This window comes from Lipophrys pholis (genome assembly GCF_963383615.2).
Source record: "Lipophrys pholis genome assembly, chromosome: 23".
In the NCBI taxonomy this organism is placed as follows: domain Eukaryota; kingdom Metazoa; phylum Chordata; class Actinopteri; order Blenniiformes; family Blenniidae; genus Lipophrys; species Lipophrys pholis.
In genome coordinates, this window is record NC_137645.1 from 4,442,215 (window position 1) to 4,452,835 (window position 10,621).

The 10,621-nt window shown below is 42.3% G+C and overlaps 1 protein-coding gene across 1 annotated transcript in view; it reads right to left on the reverse strand.

The window, feature by feature from the left end:
- The window catches only part of LOC308127802 (dystrophin-like), a gene marked incomplete at its 3' end in the record, with an annotated part of 105,190 nt that extends 99,994 nt beyond the window's left edge, over window positions 1-5,196 (reverse strand). The window contains exon 1 of the mRNA XM_080493131.1: window positions 5,141-5,196. The remainder of the gene's footprint in view (window positions 1-5,140) is intronic.
- Between the last annotated feature and the right edge of the window lie 5,425 nt (window positions 5,197-10,621).

Sequence of the window (10,621 nt, forward strand, 5' to 3'; positions counted from 1 at the left end):
CTCAAATTACTTTGTGGCCCCCTCTTCTCCGGGGTTTTTCGACATTCACAACTACTTGAAGGTCTTTGCAGACATTCAGCAGTTACTGGGAGAACATCTTTACCCTGGACCAAACTAAGAGAGGAGACTGAATGTCTGAGTCACTGTGTTTTGCTCACTAACTTCCAGCGTGGGTCTTTATTTCCACGCATTAAGCAGTCAACCATAAGTAGCATCGAGGACACACAGTGAGGTTACAGAGTGATTAAAAGCCTCCGACGCTCCGCTGGCTCATTAACTGCAGAGCTACAAACCTCCTCTGGCATTAACATTATTTCATTAACTGTTTACCAGGAGTCTCACGGCCTAATAGGTTTCCATGGCCAAGCAGAAGCGTCACCAAGTGAGAAGTTGGACTTTGTTCCAACTGAGAAGTTTTACAAAGGTATAGAGGTCTGCTTTTTAGTTTCCCTGAAGGGAATTCTTGATTCATTTCAAATATTTATCTGCCTCCAACACTTTGTAAACAGTGTCATAAAAAAAAACAACCTTTGGACTATTGGCAACCTGCTCTACCAACTCAGCCAAACTTTGATATCTGATTTTCAATGGTTTTCCCAGAAGAGTAAAAGCTGCCAACGGTAGGCCGTTCTAAGTGGCACCGAGTCTGAATACTTTTGTTCATAAAGGCTACTAAATGTCTTTTCTCACAAAACCACATTGCGTAAAAACAAGCAGGCCATTAAATACCATTTAGAAGAGCAGTTTTTATCTCTCACTGAACGCAGCGCTACAGAGCAGCTTTTTAATCGCCTGAACATATTCCCTCTGTCGAGATGTAAACGGAGATGATCTACAAAGGTGAGCGGTGCAGCAGAGTGCTATCGGAGAATTTTGCGAGCGGAAAAAGGTGTGAAACGCGTCCACTTAATTCATATCTCCGAGCATTTCTGTGTCTTTCTCTCTGTGAGCTACAAGGGCGTGAGGATTAGCCAGAGAAACAAACACAAACACAGCCGTTCTCCAGACAAGGATATTAGTAATTGTCATCTCCACACAGATTTTTCCCCTCACTTTAAGCCCGCAGCATACAACTCGATGTCTTGTGTGTGTCCTTCAGAGCGGGATTCAATAGACTCTCATCGCCTTCCAATGGGTGTTTTTCAGCAGATTAGGTGACTTGCAGCTAATTCTCAAGATTTCACACCGATTTCATGCTTTTGTTTGATACCTGAATGGAACATGCCACTCAGTCTATCTTACCTTGAAGTGATAGGCATTTCCTTAGACTTTGAGCAAATTAAACCAAACAGATGGATCTTAATGGTAGAAATAAAGGAGTGGTGAAAACCGATTTAGGATAGTGGGAGAAAAGTCACACATAAACAATCATCAGTTAAATTTTTTTGCTAGAAAGCAGATCATTTACAACTCTTAAAGTCTTTATCATTGTGTTATAACATTAGTTTGGTCCGTTACCTATCGAGCGCCACATTACATCATATTGTCTTTCCATTTCTGGACCTTTTGTCCTCCCAGGTCAAAGTCAGTGTTTTCTTGACTGTTTTAAACAGCATGACGTGTAACATGATCGAATAATTCTTTATGGTGTCGTTTAGTCTCCTCCTTTCCAACACATCACCATATATGGTATAATGAATGTTATTTACAATATAAATAGCCTGTTGAAATCAAAACTTAATAAAACCAAGACAACTCTTAAAATGTTGACGTAATTCAAGTTAATAGTAGAGAACTCAGCTGGATTGAAAAGAATGTACATATAGAATCACATTTCACATTTTAGAATAAGTGTTCTTGTGTTCTTTCCATTTGTTCATTACTTGTTGTCTTGAAAATGTTTTTGTTTGCTCAAGTTAAGAGATTTTCCTGGTGAAATGTATTTTTGTTTTATCTCTTGCCGTGTTTGTAGTTTTAATAGAAACTTCAATGTTGAGCTCAATAAAATCGTGACTTATAGCGCCACCGGTGTAGTTGCATCTGCTTGAAAACTGAGTGCAAAAAGAGAAAGAGCACTATTATCTAAGAGCGAAAATGTATTTATCGGTTGGTAATATTGGGATCAACGTACTCAATTAACTGATGTTAAATTAGAAAATCACGATATGAGTACAAACATCCTCATCAGTTCCTGTTCAAGACAATGGCAAATACATGAAATAAACTACATTCATATTCATTTCTGCGCGATCAGAAGAGTGAGATGCGTCTTTTTATTTTTCAGATTCATGCAAACTTTAGCAGTTTTTGAGTACACATTTTTATCAATGCCAAAAAGAGGTGGAGCTTATCCTAGCTGGAATCCAATTACCCAACAAACTCAGGGGGAACTTGAAAACTCAACTCAAAAAGCCTGTTTCACTGTGCCGCCACGAGCCTGAAGCCTTTTCATCAAAAGCTTTGTTATTCCTAAAATACGAGAGAGTTCACGTCGCGGTAATCAGAGTTGTTCTAAAGGTGGACAGCTCAAAACATTTCCACTCACAGGCCACAGAACAAGATAAACTGCTGCTGCTGTTGAATAAAGAAGCAGCTGTGCCTGGTAAACAAGAAGCAAACGCAACACAGATCACTTTACCGGTGAGAGACCCTCATATATTCCTGGGATGCCTGTTTTTATGGTTTTCTGGGAAGCAAATCACACTAAAACCCAGAGCAGCCATCTCTGCTGCTCATTTTCTGCCCACATGTCGTACCCCCGCCATCCCTCACTCTGCCTCCATACTCCGGCCTGATTCTGCTCTCCCTCTCGCCAGGCTCCTTTTATTTCCTCGCCGGTGGTCCCATCTGCCGTCTCGCTGCCTCTCGCTCTCTTGAGACCGGGGAAGATGTGCGCTTGGCTCATCTATCCATTGTAGGCTACTCATTATTGTTTCACCGAGTGCAGACGGTTGACGGCGTCTCTTTTTCGCTCCTGCCTGACACCCTCCGTCTCTCCATCAATCTCCTGGCCTCCCACTTTTACCACCCCTCTTTTCCTCTGCTTTCACTTCAGTCATGTTGGACAGTATGAAGAAAAGGGAAAAGGTAAGGTACAGAAAGGAAAGGAAAGAGGGAAAAAAGAAGAAAATTTGAAGAGAAATGCGGAAGAATTGGACAAACAGAAGAACAGGAAACTGTTGCGGGCCAAGACAAAAGGAAGGGAGACAATATAGGGAAGAGAAGAAAATGACACCAAAAAAGATCAAATATAGATCAAAGAGGAGGGAAAGGAAGAAAGTGGACAGTAAGAATTAAGGGAAATAGCAGAGAAAGTCACGTGGGAAAAGAGGGAGGACAAAAGAGGAAAGGAAAAGACAGAAAAAGTGGGGTACGAAAATGAGACAGAAAAGAATTGAACATTAAAAGAGAAAGAACAAGGGAAAGAATCAACAAGCAAAAATGGAGAAAGAACAGAAAGAAACATGAGAGTTGGAGGAGAACTGAGGGGAAATACAAGAACAAGCTGAGAGAAAAGATATAAAATAAGAGACGTGTGAAAGAGAAAGAAATAGAGAAAGAAAAGCCAAAACTGAGAATTTATTTTGGTACAAATAAGGAAAAGAACTGAAAGAGAAAAGTGACACTAAAGAGAAGGAACAGCGATTGGAGAGAAAGCAAAGAAAACCAGCTGAGACAGAGGAGACAGAGGAGAAGAAGAACCCCCCCCCCACACACACACACACACACACACACACACACACACAAATGAGCAATAGCTCACACACACTATTCACACACCATCACTTAAATCCCTGTCACCATGGTAACGGCACACCTCTGGCACCCTCGTAATCAAGTTTGGAGAAAAAAGCATGAGCGTTGTGTGTTGGCATGTATTTAATAAAAACACACACACACACACACACACACACACACACACACACACACACACACACACACACACACACACACACGACTCCACAATATTGCCATGAGAATCTCAATGGAAACAAATGTCTCAGACCCTGTGGGGGCAAATAAGAAGTTACAGGACAACCAACTGTAGCACACGAAAATCAAGAAGCCAAGACGAAGAAGAAAAGGTGGAAAAGTGCATTTTGTGTGATATTATCCCGCACCCAATAGCCGCTTCATCCCACCTTTACAGCCGAGGTGGTAAAAACTTGCTGTGTTTGTTTGCTCTGGCGCCATCGCAGAAAATGACTCTGAAATCACCCGACTTGAATCGGACAGAAAACAGTCAGGAGATGAAAGGAGAAAGGGTAGGAACAATAACAGCAACAAATCCTTTCTTCCTGCTCCATTTTTTTTCCTTACAAAGGAGGAGGAGGAAATAATTGAAACACAACAGGGGAGGAGAAGTTTGGAATTAAAGTGGTGAGAGTACAAAGACTCTGACACTGTGCCCTCCCTCGGAATAACTACTCTGCACATAACTATTTAAACTTCGCTGAAGTGGCTCATATCAGTCACACCAAATGCCAAAGTTCTAAAGGTAAAGAGCCAGCTTTACTTTGTTTGTGAAGAGAAAGTAAAAACCTCTTTGTTTACTCTTTTCAAAGACAAAAAAATAGCTGAAGCGGTCTCGCGGATATTGAAGCGTGTCATCGGCATATTGTGGTATGAGGCTTAGAATAGTGGCTGTAAACCTTTTGTCTTAGACTGCCTCTGAAAGTCTGCAGATACCCTTTTGATGTCAAATCTGCCAAAACATTCTCAAAAAGTTAAAAACTTCAGGAAACAGCCTCACGACAAACAAACACATGGAAGTGGCCTTCAAGACAAAAGCAATTGGGAGTCTTTCAAGTTTGCTCTCGATTCAAAAATGTGTCCTATTATGGTCTTTTTTGATGTGCAAATTAAATGTTGGCAAGCCCAAAGCAAGCAAAGCTTCGAGCCCCTGTTGTAATGAGGACTTTGGCCCGGTGCTCTGAAAGATGTCTGACCCTTGTCCCGGTGGGTGGAGGTTATATTTATAATGAATCCACTTTTTCCATCAAATGGGAATCTCTCTTTTGATTGGTTGAGTGTTTCTGGTTTTCTCATGGGTTTTTTTGGAAGCTAGTCGCACATAAAAAAGTCAAATTCTCACATTTTAAATGGTCTTATAACTGTCTTACAGCAAAAAAGAAAGATTAGTGGTGAATACTCAAGCCCTTCGGAGACCCAAGGTAACCTTTGCAGGACGTCGTCTTACCTTAGCCAACTGTGAGTTTACCCATTTCGTGAAAGTCTTCTTCTGAACATCTTCTCTTTCATCTGCAAGGAGAGAAAACATACACACATTCAGAAAGAAAAGAAGCCGTATGATGTGAGCGTGTTGGCGCGTCAATGAGGGAACTGGTCGCTCTGAAGTAACGCAACGGCTGGGCGCGGCGCGGCGCAGCAGATTAAACGCAGACTCCGTCTCGTGGATGTGAATACAGGATCGCTCGCTCTCCCTCTCAAACGCTGACACACAACGCTGAAGTGGTGCTCAGCGTGATAAGAGCCTCCTTTAATCTTGCTCAAGGCTAATTGCATCCTCATCATATCAATCAACCCGCCACTTCCAGGCCTCCGTCGTCACACGACAGACCGAACCGGCATTGTTTCGACTTGTTGCTCTCGCGGAATGACTTTCTCGCCGCCGCTTAGAAATCATCAGCGTGATCACAGCCCTCGCAGAGCTGTTTACTCATCAGCAGAGCTGGAAAACTTGTCACGAGTGTCAGAATTTCTGATGTGCTTTAATTCTGTGCTGCCAATCATTTTAGGGCGAGTGGTCGTTATCCAGAACGCATTCCGAGAACTGTTTATTGCTCTGCAGAAAGAGCTAATAAGATATTTAAAAGTTCATAAATTGGAGCTGAAAGCCGAGGAAAAAGCAGTTAAAACGGCAGAGATTAGCAAAAAGTCAGGCATCAATAAAACAAAGGCTTGCAATTAGAGGTGTTAATATGGAGCAGTTTACCTTGCACATCAGTAACCTCATAAACATTATTTATCAGTATGGAAAGTTGGTGGGTGACCTTTTATTGTTTCTGCTCAATTTCTATTCAGATTTCCAGCACATTGAAAGAACTTTTAATAAAGTGCCTGTATTTTAATGGAGGAAATGATAGAAACTGTACAGCTGGACTGCTTTTAGCTTTCACCTTGTCACACCAGAAACAAGAGCTCAACTCAGTGGTGAGTGCAGAGCAATGCCCCCCCAGGAGGAAGGTCGGGGGCAAGGTCACTCTTTCATAATGCTATACACTCCACCAAGAGATGATCCTGAAATATGCGGTTTCACTTGTACATCAATATGTTTCTGGCAGTGGAAGCATCAGTCAGTATTAAAAGACCTGCAGTTGTTTTGAACTGTAAAGATTGGGAACCCCTTTGGGAGTGCCAGAGATCAGAAGTGGGGGCTCTAAGGTACCAAAACTAGATTTTATATGTCAATAAAAACAGAAGAACCTGTGTGCAACATGTTAATTTATGATGCAAAATAGTAAAACTTCAAATTAAAGAAGAGAAAACCCCTAAAATGACCACAGGAGAAAATCATTGTCGTACACAGCTTGTGTCAGAGCAGGGAAAATAATTGTGCTCATCAGAAGCAGTTAACCGGCCATCAGAGCCGTTATTGGATTATAGACCGGTGCTCATCTACATTTGAGGATTTAGCAGGGAAGGTTCACTCAGCTCGATCCCCCGAAATAAAACACAATGGTGATTTCTGCAGGAAATCTCACACTCTTCTCTCCCAAATGTCAACTTTCTCAAAAAAAAAGGAACAAAGAGAAACAGCCCCATTTTCATGGCTCGACAGCCGAGCATTTTCCACTTTAATTGCTTTTCAAAGGGCCCAAGGTTGCAGATGTGTTTTCAGCATTAGTGCACGCTTTATGTAAAAAAAAAAAAAAGAAAGAAAGAAAACAGACCTGCGTTTCAAAATAATCGTAGGAACATTCAGCTTTTTTTTCTTTTTGTTTTGAATGCTGACTGAGCAGAAATGAGTGTGAAAGACGACCCGAAGACTGGAAATGAGGTCACCTCCCATTACAACCAATAATAAATTACAGCCCCATCCTGAAACGGAACATCAGCTCAAATATTAGCACTAACACTGCTCCCGTTGTGTGTGTGTGTGTGTGTGTGTGTGTGTGTGTGTGTGTGTGTGTGTGTGTGTTGACAGTGACCAGGCACTGACTAATGGAGCTGATAATGAAACTTCTCCTTCAATTAAAAGGTCCCACATTGAGCAGTGTACTGTAGTGAGACACTGCGTGCCTCAAACCCTGCATGCATACACACACACACACACACACACACATATATAGATAACAACATTGAGAGCAGTGGAGCATGAATAAGACAATCCCATCGAAAGCAGGTAATCAATTCACACCGGCGTTCCATCCTGATCCCTTCCTCTCTGCATTGAAGCCCATGGAGCTGCAGTGTTGCTCTGATTGCACACGCGTGTTGTAGGAATGCATTGTCAGAGGTGCGTTCAGGTCTGCGTGGCCAAGCCATTCAATGATTGATGATCTCGTAGAAGGCTTAACGGATGATAGGGGGGAAATATTAGAAAGCTGGGTATTCTGATCTCTGTGCGATTGTAACATAATCAGGAGTGAGATTGTGCAGAAGCGATTCCTTCATATCGCCTCCTCTGTTATTTCAGCAGATATTATCCATATCAGGCTGTCATTTACTCTCACACAGTGGATCAGCGAGACTCACAGCCATGTGGAATGACCTTTTCTCACCCTATTGTGGCAAACATGTCTTTTTCTCAGTTTTTATTGCCGTGTAAGTGTTCTGGGTCTGTGCTCTTGTCTGTGTGAAAAACGATGAGCCATGTAACTTTACTGACTTCTCTCCTACAGTTGTGTGCAGTTTGTAATTTTCTCCAATCTGCTGATTCACCTGTAAAAAAAAAAGTCTAAAATGCAATTGTAGATGGAGCTACACCAGCGATCGTATCTGCTTCTTTTGACTGCTGAGAGCTTGAATTCACTGACACTGATGATGATATTTACTGAACGAAGGACTGAAGTTGCAGCGACATTGACGGGATGTCACAACACATCAGAATTTCCACGATCTCAAAGCAACCGCGATGGACCGGCTATTTATAGCGAGAAGTTATTTTCAGGAAAGTGTCACTCGCCAGTCGATTAAAGACTTCATTAGTGACATTTTGTATAAATGTGAATGTGTAGTTTTAACTGCATGTGAACACGACCACGTCCCACGATGCTATTACCTTAAGAAGATGCCTCCAGAATTGATTCCCCTTGAATTACAAGAACTTAACATTTCCTGGACACACAGCCAATGGTCATTTTTGCATGCCAGCTTCACTGTACGATACCATTTTCTGGTCTCTGACTTCAAGGACCAGAACCCTATTGGTCACATTTTCCCTATAAACAACCCTAAGTGTGTAAACGTCCACACCAATACATTATCATGATCATTTTTTTTACTTTAAATACCATTACAGTAGGTGGCTAGTTAGGCTGTGTTTTACTGCCTTCAGATATTCTTCCTGCAGCAGATTTCTCTATGTATGGCACTCTGTGTTTGTGTGACAACAATGCAAATAATGTGTAAATATGTGCGAGTTCTGTCAGGCTGGTTGAGTAAGTGTGGGAGAATTATTGGGAAGGGCGGGAGACAGGCAAAGACTGAACGGGAAAGAGGCACAATCAATAGTCCATTTAAAGCTGCTGCCCTGCCACTGAAACCTGCAACTGCTTCACACACACACTTATTAGGACTTATGCATGGACACACACAGACAGACTCATGACGCATGCTTGCAGCCACATGCATCTCATTAGGGCGACTTCAACATTAATAGCTTCATCCTGGAGATGTGACGGAAAGAAGAGGGCCGGAGGAAAATGAAGAGGAGAGGTGTGCAGAGAGAATGATGAAAGGGGGGAAAAAGGAAATGAAATCCTCAGAAGAAAGAAAGCGAACACGGATCAGACAAGGGCCGACACAAGGATGACGGAGAGAAGAGAGGAAATGTAGAAATGAAACAAGAAAAAAAATATGGGCATGAAGAAGGGTACGAGAGGGAAAGAAAGCTGCAGGACAGGAAGTGAAATGTTTCCATGGTCAGAAGCGCAGTTGGAGGGACAACTGAGAATCATTTCAGCTGACAGAATATTGACACAGCAAAAGAAATGACGCTGCAAGAAAAAAGAATACAACTCTCCGGCGATGTAGTCATGATCACGGCTTGTTTGGCTGCGATCAAAGCGTTTCCTGTTTGCGTTGACCGAATTCGGGGGACAGCAGGTCACTGTGTAAAAACAAATGCATTCAGAATCGGCTCCTTTCCAAAATGTGTGGTTCCACATCCAGCAGGAGACCAGCCGAGTTCACGCAGAGCAGCACATCACATCCTTTCATCTCTCCATCACACATTCACTTCAAAAGCCGACGGGAAACTTGGTCGCTCTCGAAAGTTTGATATGGAAACTTATTCAGAAGACAGAGGACAGCTTCTGTCCAACTTTTTTTTTTTGCACATTAGGTGTAGGAGTCACTTTAATAAAAGTGAACATTTTACGTCAGTCAGGAATTATTTAATCGAAGCCGATTTTCAGTCGGTTCCAACATGTCAGAAGGAGAAGTAAAGTCCTCGCTGGCAGGACGCCTGCTCACAAAGTAGCAGGGACAGCTTTGGGATTAACACTGCAGGCAGGGAAATGTCTCATACTGGGCTTCGCTTGGTACGGGGGTGTCAAAGTATGGCCTCGGCTCCAGGACTGCTGTATGTCTAAGAGGTGCAGCAGGGAATGGGGTGCTGTACTAAGAGTAGTGGATAGAACAGAATGCTGAGAAAACGTACAATCAACTTAGGTATTATTGATTCAGTGACCTCCTGGAAACCTATATGTTTATTGTATAATAAAGACAGATGATATTTCAAGTGACAGTCATGTTGTCTTTATGAGGAAAAACTGTAAAAGTAAGCACCGAATCTTTCACCTTAATGCTTTTGGGACACAAAAGTAAATGCAGCCATTTACTTGCGAACAAAGGCAGATCTTTGGGAGTGTAAATGTCGAAACATCTCTGAGTAAAAGGTGCGCTGAGCGTGTTTAAGACACAAACACATTAGCAGGCGTCACCTCGGAGGAGGAACACATAAAATCCTGTTTCAGGAAGACAACCTTCTAAATGAATGAAAAGATTAAAGTTTTAAGTTTTGAGCAGCTTTGGTTTTTCTTAATGGATTTTTGCTTTGAAAGTGGGAAAAGGACAAAGGCAGCACTCTCCTGAGGACGGAGACACAAATCCACCAATGCATTTTCAAGTCATTATGTTCCATTTACATTTCAGGCACTTAGCACGAGCTGGTATAAAAGATAGCTTGCTAAAAGTGCAACGGGAAAGTGAGAGTGACGTTTTGCTGCATCAGACGAAAAGAAAAAGAGAAAATCCAATGTCCCTGAAATAATCAAGTATTATTAGCAAAGCTGGTCCCAGGTAAGACCTGGAGCTCGACACCAGCAAGGACAGAGCCGGGGTAATTGTCTCCTGAATATTTTCAATTTAGTCTTGGATAAGAGGCTGAGGAGGAACCTTGAGGAGCCATGAACACATTCGCTGGTGTCACCGAGCTTCAACCGGATCTCCAGCAGAAAGTCTGCGAAGAGGACGCGGACTGAAGCAGTGTTTG